We start from the raw sequence: 21,677 nt of genomic DNA on the forward strand, positions 1-21,677 counted from the left end.
AAGATAAGTTTGGATAAGTACACGGATAGCTGTGGTATGGACGGCTGTAGTCTGGGACACTATTTCAAGGTAGTGCCAATGGAAAGGTCAAAGTCAAGAAGTCATCACCAGGACTGGTATGACCTTTGCAAGGTTAGTGGAACAGTGAGAGTGTTCAAGGCAAGGTAGCAGGAGTGGGACAGTGTTCAAAGGAAACTCCCATAAATGTGAGAATGCATTATAGGAGTCAGCAGAGAGAGGATTTGTGTTTACAGAAGTTCAAAAGTAACATTACTGAATTTTCTAGGGAAATGCAGGGAGTGTCATTTTCATGATTTATATGTGTTTCTCCCCGTAATATTTCTCTTTATTGGACGAGGGAGCAAGATAAATGAACAATCCCACCTCCACCATTCCCAAGTTTGCAAACCCAGTGACACAATGGAAACCAGTTGCACCTTTCGCGAACAGGGCTTTTACTAGATATAGCGTTTTCCCCCTGGCTGTTTTACCCAAGGTTTATTATTGTCACATGTACCAAGATACAGTCAATAGTTGGTCTTCAGTCCTGTTCATACAGATCAAATCATTACACAGTGCATTGCAGTAGAACAAGAGAAAAGAATAATAATGCAGAATAAACTATAAAATCTACAGAGAAAGTGCAGAGCAGGGAAATGATAAAGTACAAGATCATAAGAACATAGGTTGTGTGGCTAAGATTCCATCTTGTAAAATTGGTACATGAAAGAGTCTGATAACAGTGGGGTAGAAGCTGCCCATGAGCCTGGTGATACGTGCTTTCAAGCTTTTCTAAGTTTTGCCTGATGCAGGAGGGGAGAAGAGAAAATATCCAGGGTGGGTGGGCCCTTCGATTATTCTGCCTGCTTTATTGAGGCAGTGAGAAGTGTAGACAGTGTCCACAGAGGAGACTCTGATTTCCATGATATGCTGACAACTCTGCAGATTCTTGTGTTCATGTATAGAGCAGTTGCCAAACGAGGCGGCTTTGCATCCAAATAGAATCCTTTCTATGATACATCAGTAACATTTGGGAAGGGTTAAGACTGAGAAAGAAAAAATATCCAGACAAAGGAGAGGCATTGGATGTCATTTATTTGGATCTTCAGAAGGCATTTGATAATGTGCCACACATGAGGCTGCTTAACAACAAAAAAATCCCATGGCATTGCAGGTAAGATACTGGCGTGAATGGAGGTATGGCTGACAGGCAGGAGGAGGTGAGTGGGAATAAAGGGAGCCTTTTCTTGTTGGCAGCCAGTTACTAGTGGTGTTCCTCAGGGGTCAGTATTGGGACTGTTATTTATCACATTATTTCTAAATGTGGACCAGCCGATGAGAGGAGAGACTATACTGGATCTAGTTCTGGGTAATGAACCTGGTCAGGTGGCAGACCTCTTGGTGGGGGAGCATTTTGGTGACAGTGACCACAACTTCCTTAGCTTCAGCATAGCTATGGAAAAGGATAAAAACAGACAAAATGGGAAAGTGCTTAACTGTGGAAGGGCTAACTATGAAGGGATGAGGCAGGAACTAGTGAGAGTAAATTGGAAACAGATGTTCAAGGGTGAAAGCACAGAAGTAATGTGAAGGAAGTTTAGGGACCACTTGGGCTTGGGTTCAGGATAGGTTTGTCCCACTGAGACAAGGAAAAAATGGTAGGAAAAGGGAACCGTGGCTGACGAAACACGTGAGGCAACTCATCAAGAGGAAGAAGGAAGTCTATGTTAGATATAAGAAGCAGGAAGCAGGAGGGGCTCATGAGAAATATAGGGTAGCCAGGAAGGAGCTTAAGAAAGGACTTAGGAGAGCTTGAAGAGGGCATGAGAAGGCCCTGGCATGTAGGATTAAGGACAATCCCAAGGCATTCTATGCATATGTGAAAAAAAGAAGGATGACAAGAATGAAGGTGGGACCGCTAAAGGATAAAGAAGGCAACATGTGCCTGGAGGCGGAGGAGGTTGGGGAGGTCCTAAATGAATACTTTGCTTCAGTATTCACAATTGAAAAGGATCTTGATCAGGGTGAGGTCGAAATAGAACAGGCCGGTGTGCTGGACAATGTGGAGATTAAGGAAGAAGAAGTGTTGGATCTTCTTAAAAACATCAAGATTAATAAATCTACAGGGCCGGATGTGATATACCCCAGGTTGCTGTGGGAAGTGAGACAAGAGATCGCTGGAGCAGTAGCTATGATCTTTGAATCCTCTTTGACTGCAGGGGAGGTGCCGGAGGATTGGAGAATGGCAAATGTAGTTCCCTTGTTTAAAAAAGGTAATAGGGAGAATCCTGAGAACTATAGACTGGTGAGTTTTATGTCAGTGGTCTGCAAACTATTGGAAAGGATTCTTAAGGATAGGATCAATGAGCATTTGGAGAAGTACAATCCACTCAAGGATAGTCAACATGGCTTTGTGAAGGAAAGGTCGTGCCTCACAAGCCTAATTGAGTTTTTTGAAGAGGTAACAAAAGAAATTGATGAGGGTAGGGTGGTAGATGTGGTCCACATGGATTTTAGCAAGGCATTTGACAAGGTCCCCCATGAGAGACTCATCCAGAAAGTTATGAGGCATGGGATCAGTGGAACCTTGGCTGTTTGGATAAAACATTGGCTTACAGGAAGAAAGTGGAGGGTAGTAGTGGAAGGAAAGTATTCTGCCTGGAGGTCGGTGACTAGTGGAGTGCTGCAAGGATCTGTCCTGGGATCCCTGCTCTTTCTGATTTTTATAAGTGACCTGGATGAAGAGGCGGAAGGAAGGGTGAGTAAGTTTGCAGATGACACAAAGGTTGGAGGAGTTTTGAATGGAGCTGTAGGTTGTCGAAGGTTACAAGAGGATATAGGCAGGATGCAGAGTTGGGCAGAAAAGTGGCACATGGAGTTCAATCCGGATAAGTGTGAGGTGATGCATTTTGGAATGACAAAACAGAAGGCTGAGTACAGAGTTAATGGTCGGTTACTTAAGAGTGTGGATGAACAGAGGGACCTCGGGGTTCAAATCCATACATCCCTCAAGGTCGCTACACAGGTTGATGGGATAGTTAAGAAGGCCTATGGGATGCTGGGCTTCATTAATAGGGGGATTGAGTTCAAGAGTAGAGAGGTCATGTTGCAACTCTACAAATCTCCGGTGAGACCACACTTAGAGTATTGTGTTCAGTTCTGGTCACCTCATTATAGGAAGGACGTGGAAGCTATGGAGAGGGTGCATTGGAGACTTATCAGGATGTTGCCTGGATTGGAAAACAAGTTTTATGAGGCAAGGTTAGCAGAGTTGGGACTTTTCTCTTTGGAGCGTAGAAGGATGAGAGGGGACTTGATAGAGGTCTACAAGATTATGAGAGGCATAGATAGGGTGGATAGCCAGTATCTGTTTCTCAGGGCACGAATAGCAAACACCAGAGGGCATATGTACAAAGTTAAGGGAGGGAAGTTTAGGGGAGACATCAGGAGTAAATTTTTTACACAGAAGGTTGTGGGTGCCTGGAATGACTTGCCAGGGATGGTGGTGGAGGCTAAAACATTAGGGGTAATAAAGAGCCTCTTTGACAGGCACATGGAGGAAAGAAAAATAGAGGGTTATGGGGTAGTGCGGGTTTAGTACGTTTTTTTAAGGAATATATGGGTCGGCACAACATCAAGGGCCGAAGTTCCTGTATTGTGCTGTAGTATTCTAATGTCTAGTGTCTAGTGATGGCTTTGAGGCAAAGTTTACAGATGATATGAAGATAGGAGCAATGGTACGTAGTGCTGAGGAAGCAATGGAATTGCAGAAGGACTTAGACAAATTGGAAGAATGGGTAAAAAAGTGGCCAATGGAATATAGCACTGGGAAATGTCTAATAGCGTATTTTGGTAAAAGGAACAAAAGTTCAGGCTATTACCTAAACGGGGAGAAAATTCAAACATCAGTGGTGCAAAGGGACTTGGGAATCCTAGCACAGGACTGCCAGAAGATTAATTTACTGGTTGAATCTGTGGTAAAGAAGGCAAATGTAATGTTGGCATTCATTTCAAGGGGAATAAAATATAAAAAACTAGGAGTTAATTCTGGGGCTTTATAAGGCACTAATCAGGCTGTTCTTGGAGTATTGTCAACAGTTTTAGGCCCCATATCTCAGAAAGTATGTGCTTTCATTGGAGAGAATCCAGAGGAGGTTCAGAAGGATGATTCTGGGAATGAAGGGGTTAACATATGAGAAGTGTTTGGCCACTTTGGGCCTGTACTCACTAGAATTTAGAAGAATGTGAGGGGATCTCATTGAAATGTACCGAATGTTGAAGGACTGGATAAGGTAGATGTGGAGAGGATGTTTCCTATGATGAGGGTGTCCAGAATTAGAGGGCACAGCCTGGAAATTGAGGAGTGATCTTTTAGAACAGAGGTAAGGAGGAATTTTTTTTAGCCAGATAGTAGTGAACCTGTGGTATGCTCTGCCACAGACAGCTGTGGAGGCCAAGTCCGTGGGTATATTTAAAGTGAAAGTTGATAGTTTCCTAATTGTTCAGGGCATCAAAGGTGATGATGGGAAGGCAGGTGTATGGGGTTGAGTGGGATCCAAGATCAGCCATGATGGAATGGTGGAGCAGACTCGATGGGCTAATTGGCCTAATCCTGCTCCTATGTCTTATGGTCTTATGGTCTAAGCTGGGCCCTGTGTATAAACACAAGAGATTCTGCAGGTGCATGAAATCTTGAACACACACAAAATGCTGAAGGAAATCAGCCTCTATGGAGGGGAGTAAACAGTCGACGTACTGGGCTGAGACCCTTCATCAGGACTTAAAGGAAGGGAACAGAAACCAGAATAAGAAGATGGGGGAGAATATAAGCTAGCAGGTGAGAGGTGAGACCAGGTGACGGATATAGTGGGTAGGTGGGGCATACCTGGCTGTGGTGGTGAGTTAGAGAGCAGCAGATATCACAGAGTGGGCAGTGAGGGAGAAACTCCAGCAAAGAGAGAATTAAAATTCTCACAGAGTTAAATTGGAGATTGGAGGTTCGGAAATGTGATCACTCTATTTTATAGAGGAGCAAGAGAGAAGCCAGAGTTTGATGGTGGATTTGTCTGGGCTATCATGGGATTGAGGTACATCATTATCAAAATGTCCCCCAATTCAACGGCTGGTTGAGAAGCTTTATGCCCCTTAAGCAATCCTAGTATATTACAGCACTGCTCCTGTGGTCAAACATGTATCAACTCAGGAACACATTCGATACCAATCTGACAGCCTGACGAACAAAGAAAATAATGGGATCTATAATGAAAGATGCAATAACATAACAGCGAAGTAATAGGATTGAGAAGATTTATGAATAATGTGTCATATTTGATGATTTTATTCGAGTTTTTGAGAAAGTGACTACAGAATAGATAATAGAGATCCAGCAGCCATCATGTTTTGACGTTTTGGAGGTTTTCAATGAAGCTTCATTGAAGACCTTGTCAAGACGGTTGGAGTTGGGTGTAATATTCTGACATGAACTGGGAACTGGTAATTGGACAGAAACCTAAGAGTAGGAATGAATGTCACACTCAGGTCATCAGGCTGTGTCTGATCGGTTAACGCAGGGATCAGCACTTGGCGTCCAACTATTCAGGAACTACAGCAACATTTTGACTGAGGAGATCAAATGTTGTATTTCTTGGTTTGCTGACAAGACATAACTGGGTTGGATGAAGAATCTGAAGGAGAATGAAAAGGGGTTTCAGTGGGAAAAGGCAAACTGACTGAGGGCACAGGAATGTGGCACAATACAGAAAAGTAGAGTGTTTTTGAAATGTTGAGAGATTGAATAATGTCGATGTTCAAAGGATTCCAGGTGTTCTCATTCTGCAGTCAATCAATGCCAACGTGCAGGTGAAACAAGTAATTAGGAAGACAAATATTGGGATTTATTGAGAAAACATTTGAGTTCGGGAGTAAAGACAGCTTACCACAATTGCAGTATATAAGGCTCTGTCTGGGTTTGTCAAGCTCTGGTTCCCTGTCTCCCTGGGGTCTGCCATTCACCCTGTCTGACATCTGTGCATTAGGTGTCGCCCCTACCCAATGAAGCTACAACAAGAGCAAGCTGTGAAGAATTCAAGTACAAAAATTATGTACCTCACCCAAAGTTTCTCAGGGAGTTTACACCTACAGTATATCTTGTGGGCTAGACAGCCAACCTTCAAACCTCTTCGGAACACTGCTGGGTACATGTCAGATGGCCTGCAAAAGTTCTGGTTCCATGACTGGAGACAGAGATGAAAGCAAGTTGATATGAGCAGTACAGCAGAAAGAAGTGGTCAATGCCATCAATACAAGTGTTAACCACACAACTATATTGGTTGCAACTTAAAATTAAGTTCACCACTGTGCGGATTGGTGATAATATCTGCTGCTCGCTGATGATCAACACTGGTGCACCTCAGGGGTGTGCTTAGCCCACTGCTCTACTCTCTCTATACCTATGATTATGTGGCTAGGTACAGATCAAACACCATCTATAAATTTGCTGATGATACAACCATTGTTGGTAGAATCTCAGACGGAGATCAGAGGGCTACAACAACCTTGCACTCAACGTTAGTAAGACGAAAGAGCTGATTGTGGACTTCAGGAAGGGTAAGACAAAGGAACACATACCAATCCTCATAGAGGGATCAGAAGTGAGAGAGTGAGTAGTTTCAAGTTCCTGGGTGTCAAGATCTCTGAGGACCTAACCTGCTCCCAACATATTAATGCAGCTGCGAAGAAGACAAGACAGTGTCTATACTTTATTAGGAGTTTGAAGAGATTTGGTATGTCAACAAAAACACTCATAAACTTGTATAGAGGTACCATGGAGAGCTTTCTGACAGCATGCTTCGTTGTCTGGTATGGGGGGTTGGTGGGCTACTGCACAGGACCGATAGAAGCTGCAGAGGATTGTAAATTTAGTCAGCTCCACCTTGGGTACTAGCCTACAAAGTACCCAGGGTATTTTCAAGGAGCGGTGTCTCAGAAAGGCAGTGTCCATTGTTAAGGACCCCCAGCACACAGGCCGTGCCCTTTTCTCACTGTTACCATCAAGTAAGAGGTACAGAAGCCTGAAGGCACACACTCAGTGATTCATGAACAGCTTCTTCCCCTCTGCCATCTGATTCCTAAATGGACATTGAACCGTGAACACTACCTCACTTTTTAATACATATTATTTCTGTTTTTGCATGATTTTTTATTTATTCATTATACGTATACTTTAATTGATTTACTTATATATTTATTATTTTTTTCTCTCCTATATTTTGTATTGCATTGAACTGGAAGTTAACAAATTTCACAACACATGCCAGTGATAATAAACCTGATTCTGATTCGGATTCATTAAAATGATGTAAATATTAGATACATTTCTTAGATATGTAAATCTATGCAGAGATGTGGACTTTAGCAATGTTATAATTATAAACTATCTTCTAATATCCTTATTATCTGTTAATGGTATTATTGTAAGGTGATTTTAGTGTATAGAATTACTAAGTATATTGACAGCATACTTAAAATGCATACAGTACCTATTTAAACCACTGTGAAGGGCAAAAATCACGGACTGATAGAGTAATTCAGCACAGGAACAGGCCCTTTCACCCAACTCATTCATCAAATAATTTCTCTGGCAACAGGTTTCATACACTCACCTCCTTCTGCATGAAGAAGTTGCTCTTTAGGTGCCTGTTAGATTTTTCCCTTCACGTCTTCACAGCATCCACACAAACTAATTACCCAGTTTGGCGGGACCGAGGCTGTTTCCCTAGACGACAGCGAGCCGAGCGACGCTGAGGGTGGCCAGTGGGGCTACATGCAATAAAGACTGTATACACCACTGAAGGATAAGCTCTCCATCTCCTGTGACGCTGTGCTTCTCAGTGAGTAACCAGCATTTTACTTAATGTTGCATAATTTCAATTATAAAGACTCATTGCTGTTTAGTACGGATTAAACATCTGATGGATGTGAGTGGGTAACACATCAGAGCTTTTGGGCTATATTTTGTGATTTGAACAATTTATTTTTCTTTCTGTTTCCATTTGTTCATTTAAATGTACTCGCACCAATTTCCTTTTTTGCATGTAGCCCCACTGGCCACCCTCAGGGTTGCTCGGCTCGCTGTCGTCTAGGGAAACAGCCTCGGCCCCGCCAAACTGGGTAATAAGTTTGTGTGGATGCTGTGTGATGTACCCCACCCCGCCCAAATAACAGACAATACACCAGATGTAATTAGATAGTTTTTAGATATTACTGGAACTATATAATTAATAGAGAATAAAATATAAAAGGAAAATAAAAGGCGCCACACTTATCAAAGTTCTATCTCTTTGTGCACAAACAGTTGGAGCTCCGGACCCTCCCTCTTCACCCTGTGACCCTTCGGACCACCTCGACCGGCCGCCTGGGACCAACAACAGTGGTCGACCAGACGCACCGCACGAGTCCGTCTCTGTCTCCTCGCCAAGCGCCCTCCTCAGGGTCTGACCCCGTTAGCGGACATCGCAGCACCTGGTCCTTCCTCTGTCTCTCTCTTCCGCCTTCTGCCCCAAAACCCCGCGCATACAATATCTTACAGATACACCAAAAACATAACAACTATCCCAATTGGTTCATAACATCTTCTTATCAGTAACGTGATTCAACAAACTGCTAGCGGGAGGACTTTCTCAGCGTTTAACATAACAAAGAAGCATTCCCAAGTATAACATAACAAAGAAGCCATTTTAATTAGCCTACACAGTAACATAAAAGACGAAACCCCCTTACACTCTCCTCCCACCAAATAAAGTCATGTCCTCATGACTTCTAAATAACTCACCAACCAGTCCTGCAGACACACAACACACACATACACAGATACACACAGTGACAGTACTCCCCAAACAGTGGACTTTACACCCGTCCCACGGGCGCTACATAGGCCAACCTATCTGGGAGCTTCTTAACCCTCCGAGACCTCCGTACCCCCTCACCTAAACCCAAAAGGCTCAGACGTTACTAGGGATACCTCGGGCCTGCTTGCCAACTCCTCTCTCACTCAGGCCACCATTACAACTTGGAACCCCCTGTCCAGTGTCTGGGGACCTGCTTCTTTTCCTTCCTGATCCTGCTGTAACTCAGACTGCCCACAGCTAGCCCTCCCCACACACCTGACTCAGTGGGAGAAGGGCTAAAGGTCTCTTCCTCAATCACGGGGAGGTTAGCGAAAGGCAGCATGTACCACATATCCAGTACATCATCCTTCGAATCTGTATTCTTCCTCATTCCCTCGATCGGTAACTGCTGTTTGAGTTTCTCCACACTGAAACATTTAGCCGGGGCCACCCCTTCAGCCTCCTGCAGTCGAGACGTCAGCTTCTTCGGGGACTCCTTCAACTCTCGCCACAGCCTCAGCAGTTCTGACTCAGGGTTCCTGGCCATCTCCATCTGGGACGCAGTTACCCCACCAGCTTCTCCCACCCTGACCTGAAAAGCAGCAGTTAAAGGACGTTCAGCCTCCGGTTGTTTCTTCCTGGTGACGTCTTCCAGGTCAACTTTCAGTTTTTCCACTTCATTTAAACTCGTGATAGTCATCTTCAGGTTCGTTTCAAGTGTCGGCCTCCCTTTTCCGAGATCTGTCCTCCATTTCTTCACCTCCTCAGGAGTGTAGTCAAACTCCCCTCCCTGGGTTTTCGGTTTTCTGTTGGCCTTAGTCAGAACGCTTCCTTGATCTTCCCCAACTTGTAAGTCTTCCAATCTTTTCTGAATTGACGTCTTGAGTTTCTGCTGATCCCTTCGAAGGTGGGTCATTATTTCTTCTCGCTGGATTAATTCATCAGTACATGACCGCAGTGTCGGTTTGGAATTCCGTTGCTCCTTCTCCACGTTGACGAGCGTGAATTCCAAGTCTGCAATGGTCGTCCCACAAGTGCGGCACTCAGTCTCCGGCTGGCATTTCTGAGCATTCAGTTCAGCGGTGCAAATCCCCTCTCTCCCCTGTGTCTCATTCAGATTGACGACCTGGGTTTCCATCCCCAGGTCCACCACCGTCTGTTCCAACACCAGGAATTTCAACTGGTATGTCGGGTCATTTTTCTCACATTGCACCAAACTCCTCCGGCCAAAAACTCCTCCACATTTGACACTTCGCTTTGGTCACCGGGGCTCAGCCACTCGCCTCACCTCATAGTCCCCCCAGGCGAATCCAAGCTCTAGGCGGTCATCCACATACGCCAAAACTCCACACACCTTCACTTCCCCCATGGTCTTCCTCATGCCCCGCGGGAAGGATGCAGGGGCTCCGGATATGCCCTTGGGCATCTTTTCGGATCGGAAGAATCCTAGGCAACTAATAATGGCTGTCTTCAGCTCGACAGCCGCACTCCTCGGGATCTGGCAACATCCACTCCTCAGATCCAGCACATTAAACCATGTCGCATAATCCACACACACGCTGCCTCCATCTTCCACGGCGCCAGGGTCCAGTTGCCGCGACCTCTCTCTCACTGAAGTGTCTTCAGCGGTCAAATCCCCTCCCTCCTGGTAGTTCAGAGCATCTACTAAGAGGGTCTCACCCTCAGCTACTTTCCCCAGGCCGTACCACCGCCGGGTCTCGTTTAAATTCAGTACCGGCTCAAGGCTGCTTCACATGTCCTCAGAAGCAACTCGACATGACCTTTGGTCCTTCTCTCACTGAGTCAGGTGTAGTGGGGAGGGCGAGCTGTGGGCAGTCTGAGTTGTGGCAGGACCAGGAAGGAAAAGAAGTGGGGCCCCGGACACGGGACAGGGGGTTCCGAATTGTAATGGTGGCCTGAGTGAGAGAGGAGTTGGCAGGCAGGCCCGAGGTATCCCTAGTAGTGTCTGAGCCTTTTGGGTTTAGGTGAGGGGGTATGGAGGTCTTGGAGGATTAGGAAGCTCCCAGAAAGGTTGGCCTATGTAACGCCCGTGGGACGGGTGTAAGGTCCACTGTTTGGGGAGCACTGTCACTGTGTGTATCTGTGTATGTGTGTGTTGTGTATCTGCAGGACTGGTTGGCGAGTTATTTCGAAGTCATGAGGACATGACTTTATTTGGTGGGGGGAGAGTGTAAGGGGGTTTCGTCTCTTATGTTACTGCTTAGGCTAATTAAAATGGCTTCTTTGTTATGTTATACTTGGGGATGCTTCTTTGTTATGTTAAACGCTGAGAAAGTTTTTGCGCTAGCAGCTTGTTTTGGGTTAGGAGTGTGATAAGAATATGTTACGAACCACTTGGGATAGTTGTTATGTTTTTGGTGTATTTGAAGATACTGTATGCGCGGGGTTTTGGGGCAGAAGGTGGGCGAGAGAGACAGAGGGTGAACCAGGTGCTGTGAGTCCGCTAATGGGGTCAGACCCAAGGAGGGCATTTGGCGAGGAGAGAAGACGGAGACAGGCTCGTGTGGAGCATCTGGTCGACCACTGTTGTTAGTCCCAGGTGGCTGGTCGAAGTGGTCCGAGGAGTCGCAGGGGGAAGAAGAAGGGTCCTGAGCTCCAACTGTTTGTGCACGAAGAGATTGAACTTTGGTAAGTGTGGCGCCTTTTATTTTCCTTTTATATTTTATTCTCTATTAATTATATAGTTCCAGTAATATCTATAAACTGTAAATCATTTAATCGTATCTGGTGTATTGTCTGTTATTTGGGTGGGGTGGGGTGGCGTACATCACACAGCATCCACACAAACTAATTACCCAGTTTGGCAGGGCCAAGGGCTGTTTCCCTAGACGACAGCGAGCCGAGCTACCCTGAGGGTGGCCAGGGCGCTACAATAGGATAGGTAGCCAGAATTGTTTTACAAGGGTAGGGGAGTCTGCTACTCAAGTGCAGAGTTCTAGGGAGAGAGAAAAGAAAATTAAAGACAATCTGATGAATAGATTTTTAACTTAAAGAGTAATAGTTATCTGGAAGATGGTGATGAGGAGATATACAGGAATGAGATGGTTTATTTGGCGGAGTGGTGCCACAGTGATAACCTTGCACGTGATTATGAACTTCAGGAAGGAGAACCTGGAAACTAGATTCTGATCCTCATTGAGGGGTCAGCAGTGGAAAATGTGAGCAGCTTCAAATTCCTGGGCATCAGCTTCTCAGAGGATCTATCCTGGGCCCAACACATTGATACAATCACAATCATGAAGAAAGCAGCTGTGCTTCATTAAGATTTGGCATGTTACCAAAGACTCCAGCAAGTTTCATGAGATGTACCAATGAGAGCATTCTGAGTGGCTGCAGTAAGCAGTGCATAGTGAGGAGGTTTCTCGCAGATCGACGGCGCTAGTTTAAAAGGAGAGTTTCACTGGCATTTGGTCTCATTCTGGCAGCCCAATCAGCAGCAGGAGCCGCGCACAGCAAAGAGGTTTCTCACAGGTAGCATCAAGCTTTGGCTCAAAGGAGGCTTCGACTCTGGGTAAGTTCTATGTGTAAGTCTCTGTTTTCCCCCCTTTTTTTGCTGTCTCAGGGATATTTAGTGTCGTTTAAATGGACATTGTTCACTTGGAGACTTGGGAGATTCATTGTCTCCCAGCGAACTACATCTGTATGAAGTACATCCAGCTGCAGCTCCTTGAATTCCATGTTAGGGATCTGGAGCGGCAGCTGGATGACCTTTGGCTTGTACAGGAGAGTGAGGAGATCACCGATCAGAAATACAGGGAAGTGGTCACCCCTAGGTTGCAGGAGGTGAGTAGCTGTGTGACTGTCAGGAGAAGGAATGGGATGGTAAATAGCTAGGTAGTGCAGAGCACCCTGTGGCCTTTCTCCTCAATAGTAAGTGTACCAGTTTGGATACGTTTGTGGGGATGACTTCTCAGGGGAATGATTCGGAGAGCAGGTTACTGACACTGAGCATGGGTCGGTGGTGAAGAAGGGACAGAGGGGGAAGAGGAAACAGTTAGTGACAGGGGACTCAATAGCCAGAGGAATAGAATGGAGATTCTGTGGACCTGGACAGGACACGGGATGATATGTTGCATCCCAGGTGCCAGGGTCAGGGACATCTCAGATCACGTCCACAGCATTTTGGAGGGGGATGGAGAACTACCAGATGTCTTGGTATATATTGGTACCAGGGACTTAGGAAAGAGAAGCAAAGAGGTCCTGATTAGAGAATTTGGAGAGCTAGGTAGAAAGCTGAGAAGCAGGACCTCCAGGGTAGTAATTTCTCAATTGCTACCTGTGGCATGTGCTAGTAAGGGTAGAAACAGGACATCTTGGCAGATAAATGGGTAGCTGAGAAGCTGGTGCAGAGGTCAGGACTTCAGGTTTATAAATCATTGGGATCTCTTCTGAGGGAGGTATGACCTGCACAAAAACAATGGATTGCACATGAACCCAAAGGGGACCAATATTCTCATGGGCAGGTTTGTTCGAGCCCATGGTATTACAGGAAAGTTACAGGCATGATTAGAACATTAGCTGATTGGTTGGAGGCAACAATTGGGGAAATAAAGGATCCTTTTCTGGTTGGCAGCCAGTAACTAGAGGTGCTATATATCTATGATTTAGATGATGGAATAGATGGCTTTGCTGCCAAGTTTGCGGATGTTATGAAGATTGGTGGAGGGGCAGGTAGTGTTGAGGAAACAGGAAGACTGAAGAAGGACTTGGGTTTGGAAAATAGGCAAGAAAGTGGCAAATGAAATACAATGTGGAAAAAGGCATGGTCATGTACTTTGTTGGAAGAAATTAATGAGCAGACTACTTTCTAAATTGGAACAGTTTTGGGCTCCTTATCTAAGAAAAGATGTGCTGGCATTGGAAAGGGTTCAGGGAGATTCACAAGGATGATTCCAGGAATAAAACAGTTATCATATGAGGAACATTTGATGGCTGTGGGTCTGTACTTACTGGAATTTAGAATAGTTGAGGGCTGATCCCATTGAAACCTTTTGAAAGCTGAAAGGCCTAGACAAAGTAGATGTGGAATGGATGTTTCCCATGGTGGGGGAGTCTCGGACAAGAGGGCACAGCCTAAGGATCGAGGGGCATCCATTTAAAATAGAGATGTGGAGAAATTTCTTTAACCAAAGGTGATGAATTTGTGGAATTTGTTATCACAGTCAGCTGTGGAGGCCAGGTCGTTGGTTGTATTTAAGGCTGTCACAATGGCGGGGGCATTGGGAGCAAGGGTGGACCCAAATGCAAGACACATCTTGTGAGGTTATGGTATGGACTCCGAGCCAAAGACTGGGCAAGGACCCAGTACCTGGATCTTGCCTCGGGCTCGGACCCCAGAACCAGGCATGGACATGACATGGGCTAGGGAGAGAAGGAACATGGAACCATGGACACATACACAGAACATAGAGTCGGGACCCATCCTTGAAACAGGACATAGTGCCAGGACTCACACACAGAACAGAGAGCCGGGACCCCTCCTTGGGAACAGGACATAGGGCCGGGACACATGACCCCCCTGTGGGGCAACAGCAAGACGGCCTGACGTACCCCACAAAGGCGAGGACAAGACAAGACAAACACCAAAGAACAACACAGTTCCTATCTAGCTCCAGTGATAGAACTAGACTGAGGTGCAGGTGCAGGCGAGGGCGAGAGGCGAGAGGGGCAGAGAAGGGATCCAGACAGGGGGGTAGGACAGGAATCACAGACTGCCAGGGCCAGGAATTGACTAGGTACTCGGATGCCGCCAGGGTCAGGACTTGGACTTGGACATGGTATTTGGATGCCGCCGGAGCCAGGATGTGGTACTTGAAACCTCTGGGTAGTGCCGGGCTCTCGACTCGGCCCAGGAACAGTAGACAGCGGCTCCTGATTCTCTCCGGCGGGTTAATGGACGGACCCACCTTGATGAGGAAACTTTGCAGGCTCGCTTTGGCGAGGTAACTGGACAGGGTTGCTCCGGTGAGGAAGGGCGAATTACCGGCTCTCACTTCGGCAGAGACTAGTATTGCTCCGGCCAGATGACATCGGCACACCGTACCTTTGATGACTTTGCAGACGCTCCCGCGCTGAACGGCTGAAAGCCGGAGACTATAAACTACTGGTTCAGCCGAGCGTTAATTGCCTCGAATCACCAAAGCCGAGGGACATGGGAAAACAGGGAATCAACGGTAAGGATTGTAACATAAACAAGGTAAATTTAAAGGGATCTCGATATGGACCATGACAAAGGCAGAGATTGACAGTTTCTTGATTGGCCATGGTGTCAAAGGTTATTGGGAGAAGGCTGGGGAGGGGGCAAAAAGGATCAGCCATGATTGAATGACAGAGCAGACTTGATGGGCCAAATGCGTTAATTCTGCTCCTATGTCTTATTGTCTTATGGTCTTACAGCGGTTCCAATGTGTATGACTGGAAAAGGATTCAGAGAGCTGTAAACTCATCCGGGTCCTTCACAGGCTCAGCCCTCCAACCATCGAGGATATCTTCAAAAGGTAATGTCTAAAGAAAGAGGCATCCATCATTAAGGATCCTCACCATCTGGGACATTCCATCTTCTCATTACTAACATCATGGAGGTACAGGAGCCTGTAGACCCATATTCAATGTTTTAGGAACAGCTTCTTCCCCTCCACCATCAATTTATGGATGGTCCATGAACCTATGACCTGTACTTTATGACTCCTCTTTTGCACCATCCATCTACCTGTTTATCTTTATAGAACAAAGAACACAGAATGGTACAGCCCTGGAGCAGACCACTTGGCCCATAATTCAGATCTGAACCAACTAAGTTAATTAGACAAATGGCTAAATAAATTAGTCAACACACATCAAAGTTGCTGGTGAACGCAGCAGGCCAGGCAGCATCTCTAGGAAGAAGTACAGTTGACATTTCGGGCCGAGACCCTTCGTCAGGACTAACTGAAAGAAGAGCTTGTAAGAGATTTGAAAGTGGGAGGGGGAGGGGGAGACCCAAAATGATAGGAGAAGACAGGAGGAGGAGGAATGGAGCCAAGAGCTGGACAGGTGATTGGCAAAAGGGATATGAGAGGATCATGGGACAGGAGGCCCAGACAGAAAGAAAAGGAGAGAGAGGAAAAGGGGGAGGGGGGGGAACCCAGAGGATGGGCAAGGGGTATAGTCAGAGGGACAGAGGGAGAAAAAGGAGAGAGAGAGAAAGAATGTGTGTATATAAATAAATAATGGATGGGGTACGAGGGGGAGGTGGGGCATTAGCGGAAGTTAGAGAAGTCAATGTTCATGCCATCAGGTTGGAGGCTACCCAGACGGAATATAAGGTGGTGTTCCTCCAACCTGAGTGTGGCTTCATCTTTACAGTAGAGGAGGCTGTGGATAGACATATCAGAATGAGAATGGGATGTGGAATTAAAATGTGTGGCCACTGGGAGATCCTGCTTTCTCTGGCGGACAGACCGTAGGTGTTCAGCGAAACGATCTCTCAATCTGAGTCGGGTCTCGCCAATACATAGGAGGCCACATCGGGAGCACCGGACGCAGTATATCACCCCAGCCGACTCACAGGTGAAGTGTCGCCTCACCTGGAAGGACTGTTTGGGGCCCTGAATGGCGGTAAGGGAGGAAGTTTAAGGGCATGTGTAGCACTTGTTCTGCTTACAAGGATAAGTGCCAGGAGGGAGCTCAGTGGGGAGGGATGGGGGGACAAATGGACAAGGGAGTCGCGTAGGGAGCGATCCCTGAGAAAAGCAGAGAGACGGGGGAGGGGGAAGGAAAGTTGTGCTTAGTGGTGGGATCCCGTTGGAGGTGGCAGAAATTATGGAGAATAATATGTTGGACCCGGAGGCTGGCGGGGTGGTAGGTGAGGACCAGGGGAACCTTATTCATAGTGGGGTGACAGGAGAATGGAGTGAGAGCAGATGTACGTGAAATGGGGGAGATGTGTTTGAGAGCAGAGTTGATGGTGGAGGAAGGGAAGCCCTTTTCTTTAAAAAAGGAGGACATCTCCCTCGTCCTGGAATGAAAAGCCTCATCCTGAGAGCAGATGCGGCGGAGCAGAGGAATTGCAAGAAGGGGATGGCATTTTGTGCAAGAGACCGGGTGAGAAGAGGAATAATCCAGATAGCTGTGAGAGTCAGTAGGCTTATAGTAGACATCAGTAGATAAGCTGTCTCAAGAGATAGAGACAGAAAGATCTAGAAAGGAGAGGGAGGTGTCGGAAATGGACCAGGTAAACTTGAGGGCAGGGTGAAAGTTGGAGGCAAAGTTAATGAAGTCAACGAGCTCCGCATGCGTGCAGGAAGCAGTGCCAATCCAGTTGTCAATGTAGCGAGGAAAAGTGGGGGACAGATACCAGAATAGGTTTGGAACATAGATTGTTCCACAAAGCCAACAAAAAGGTAGGCATAGCTAGGACCCATATGGGTGCCCATAGCTACACCTTTAGTTTGGAGGAAGTGGGAGGAGCCAAAGGAGAAATTATTAAGAGTAAGGACTAATTCCACTAGGCGGAGCAGAGTGGTGGTAAAGGGGAACTGATTAGGTCTGGAATCCAAAAAGAAGCGGAGAGCTTTGAGACCTTCCTGATGGGGGATGGAAGTATATAGGGACTGGACGTCCATGGTGAAAATAAAGTGGTGGGGGCCAGGGAACTTAAAATCATCGAAAAGATTAAGAGCTTGAGAAGTGTCGTGAACATAGGTAGGAAGGGATTGAACAAAGGGGGATAAAACCGTGTCGAGAAACAAGTTTGGTTGGGCAGGAGCAAGCTGAGACAATAGGTCTGCCAGGACAGGCAGGTTTGAGGATCTTGGATAGGAGGTAGAAACGGGAAGTGCGAGGTGTGGGAACTATAAGGTTGGTAGCAGTAGATGGGAGATCCCCTGAGCGGATAAAGTTGGTGATGGTGTGGGAGACAATGGCCTGGTGCTCCTTAGTGGGGTCACGATCGAGGGGTAAATAAGAAGAGGTAACTGCGAGTTGTCGCTATGCCTCAGCAAGGTAGAGGTCAGTACGCCAGACTACAACAGCAACTCCCTTATCGGCGGGTTTAATAGTAAGGTTACGATTAGTGCAGAGGGAGTGGAGAGCAGAGCGTTTGGAAGGTGTAAGGTTGGAATGGGAACAAGATGCCCAACATATCCGGGTCCAACATATTATTCTCCGTATCTGGGTCCAACATATTATTCTCTGTATCCGGGTCCAACATATTATTCTCCGTAACTTCCGCCACCTCCAACGGGATCCCACCACTAAGCACATCTTTCCCCTACCCCCCCCCCGCTTTCCGCAGGGATCGCTCCCTACATGACTCCCTTGTCCATTCATCCCCCCATCCCTCCTCACTGATCTCTCTCCTGGCACTTATCCTTGTAAGTGGAACAAGTGCTACACATGCCCTTACACTTCCTCCCTTACCACCATTCGGTGCCCTAGACAGACCTTCCAGGTGAGGCAACACTTCACCTGTGAGTCGGCAGGGGTGATATACTGCGTCTGGTGCTCCCGATGTGGCCTTCTATATATTGGCGAGACCTGATGCAGACTGGGAGATCGTTTTGCGGACAGTGCCCACACATTTTAATTCCACATCCCTTTCCCATTCTGATATGTCTATCCACGGCCTCCTCTACTGTAAAGATGAAGCCACACTCAGGTTGGAGGAACAACATCTTACATTCCATCTGGGTAGCCTCCAACCTGATGGCATGAACATTGACTTCTCTAACTTCCGCTAATGCCCCACCTCCCCCTCGTACCCCATCCATTATTTATTTATATACATACATTCTTTCTCTCTCTCTCCTTTTTCTCCCTCTGTCCCACTGACTATACCCCTTTCCCATCCTCTGGGATTTTTCCCCACCTCCTCCTTTTCCTCTCTCCCCTTTTCCTTCTCCCTGGGCCTCCTGTCCCATGATCCTCTCATATCCCTTTTGCCAATCACCTGTCCAGCTCTTGGCTCCATGCCTCCCCCTCCTGTCTTCTCCTATCATTTTGGATCTCCCCCTCCCCCTCCCACTTTCAAATTTCTTACTAGCTCTTCCTTCAGTTAGTCCTGACGAAGGGTCTTGGCCCGAAACGTCAACTGTACCTCTTCCTAGAGATGCTGCCTGGCCTGCTGCGTTCACCAGTAACTTTGATGTGTGTTGCTTGAATTTCCAGCATCTGCAGAATTCCTCGTGTTTACGTAAATAAATTAGTCCCTCCTGCCTGCACAATGTCCATATCATTCTTTTTTCTCACATTCATGTGCCTTTCTAAATGTCTCCCAGAATTCTCTAATGTTTCTGTCTCTATCAACCACCACACAAGGCAGCACATTCCAGGCACCCATCAGTATCTGTGGAAAAACATTGCCCCTCATATCTACTTTGTCCCTCAAATCCCCCTCTCACCTTAAATGCATAACCTCTGGTATTAGACATTTCAAACCTGGGAAAAAGTTACTGTCTGTCTACTCCATCTATGCCTCTCTCAATCTTGGAAATCTCTGTCAGATCTCACCTCATCCTCTGCCATGCCAGAGAAAACAACCCAAGTTTGTCCAACCTCTTGTGATAGCACATGCCCTCTAATCCAGGCAGCATCCTGGTAAACCTCTTCCGCACTCTCTCCAAAGGCTCGACATCCTTCCTGCACATAAATTTGCCTGCATATCTGTTCCTCAATATCCCAGTGACTATTGTGTCTGTAGCACAATCCCATCAGAGTGTCTCCTACTTTTTAATTCTATCCATTTATACGAGCCTTCCATTATGTCCCCTCTGAGTGCAGCTATGAGACTCTCCCTGAGTCATCATTCAACTCCCCCTCCTCTTTTATATCCCTCTCTATCTTTCCTAAAATATTGAAACCCTGGGATATTAATCTCCCATTCCTGTCCCTCTCTCAACCAAGTGTCTGTAATGGCCACAACACCACAGTTCCATGTACTGATCCATGCTAAAAGTTCATTCCCTTTACCCATAATACACCTAGCATTAAAATACACACATTTCATACCATCCATCCCATCTTATCTATTACGATGCTCCTGTCCATTTTCACTTGCTCTGACATCTACCTTCCTCTCCACCCCTCCACTTTTTGACCTGGTGCTCTGCTTTCCACACCCGGCTAAAGTAGTTTCAACCCTCCCAAGTAGCACTCGTGAATCTCCCAGCCAGGATATCAGTTCCCTTCTAGTTTAGTTGCAAACTGTCCCTCTTTTACAGGTTACCCTTGCCCCAGAAATGGTTCCAAATACTCAAGAAGTTGAAACCCTGCCCCCTGAACTAGTTCCTCAGCCACTCATTAATCTGTTCCACTCATCATCCTATTCCTGCCCTGACTAACACGTGGCATCGGCAGGAATCCAGAGATGACTACTTTGGAGGTCCTGCTCTTCAGTCCCTTCTCTAACTTCCTGTACTCACCGTGTGGGATCTCTTCAGTTATTGTGACCGTGGTGATTGTTCACATCTTGCACTATACTGCTGTAACAAAACAACAAATGCCGTAACATATGTCAGTGAAAATAAACCTGATTCTGATTCTGGAGGGAGCAATAGAGGCAGATACAATTACAAAGCTTAAAAAAATGATTTGGACAAGCTGCTTGGACAGAACAGGCATTGAGGAACACAGACCTAACGTGGACAAATAGAATTAACACGGATAGGCATCACGATCAACATGGATGACATGGGCAAGAGGCCTGTAACTGAGCGATATGATTCCAAGAAATCTCATTTATCTGGGCTTCTCATTAAGTTACTTCACAGTACCTTCTGAGCCAGTGAGTTGTACCACCCAGAAGAACAAATACAACATTTAGCTCAAAAAAGTCTTGTTTCCAGCTAATGTTGTGATATCACCCCTTATTTCCAGCACCACCTCAGATTCATAGGGTGGGAAACTTTGCCCCTGACTGCACCATACAGCTGGAACTTCTCAAAATCCCATTCCATGTCTGCTACTCTCCTGATTTGATCAAAAGTGAAATTTACAGAGGATCTGCAAACTTCTGGACAAACTTCATGAGTTGTCCGAATTGACCCAGGACTTCAGCCCACCAGCCCGGTGATTATGTGCATAATCAACCTTGGTCACCTGACTGTACATGTGCCATTTCCAGTCTGCCAACAGTTCTCAGCTCTCTGGGGAGGGTGTCTCACCCCTGCCAGTTGTCAGCAATGTCCTATCACCCATTTAGTTTCCTGTCCGAATGTCTTAACTTCCTTCTCGTTACAACTCGGCTGCTAGCCCTTGCAGGAGGCCCAGGAATAAAAAGATTCACGTAACCGCATAAAATTTGTGTAAATAGATGCATTCAAAGGCAGGTGGGGTGGATTAAAATCGTCCTCCGCTCTCACACACGGAATTGGATGGCCAATACTACTGGATCCAGGACATAATTGAAGGGGTCCCCGCTCCTGAAATCCAAATCAAAACAAATTGGTTTTAAATTCCACTGAAAGATCCGGCGACAACTGCCTACTGCCCAATGGAGTGACACACATTTTGTGTGGCTGCGATTAATTCTTCCTTTCCCCAGTTTAAAGTTTGAATTTTTAATTATTATTTGTCGGATCTTAGAGGGGAATAGCTGTTTTTATGTCACCAGCTTTAAGAAGTGGAAAGCAGTTTCCTGAATCCAGCAATGGAAAGGGGAAATCTTCGAGAGGAAAATCAGAGGATATGCCTGTTTGGGCTGAGCGTTTAGAACATTCACTGATGGCTCTTGACAGGAAAATAGACAATAACATGGTAAAACTTGATGCTACCTCTTCTGAGGTGAAGCCATTA

The 21,677-nt window shown here is 46.2% G+C and overlaps 1 protein-coding gene across 4 annotated transcripts in view; it reads right to left on the reverse strand.

Annotated features, from left to right (window-relative positions):
- Positions 1 to 21,677, reverse strand: part of LOC134345385 (uncharacterized protein DDB_G0292642-like) — a 402,893-nt gene that overhangs the window by 139,130 nt on the left and 242,086 nt on the right. The gene's annotated exons all lie outside the window — the stretch shown is intronic.

This window comes from Mobula hypostoma, chromosome 4 (assembly GCF_963921235.1).
Source record: "Mobula hypostoma chromosome 4, sMobHyp1.1, whole genome shotgun sequence".
Lineage (NCBI taxonomy): Eukaryota > Metazoa > Chordata > Chondrichthyes > Myliobatiformes > Myliobatidae > Mobula > Mobula hypostoma.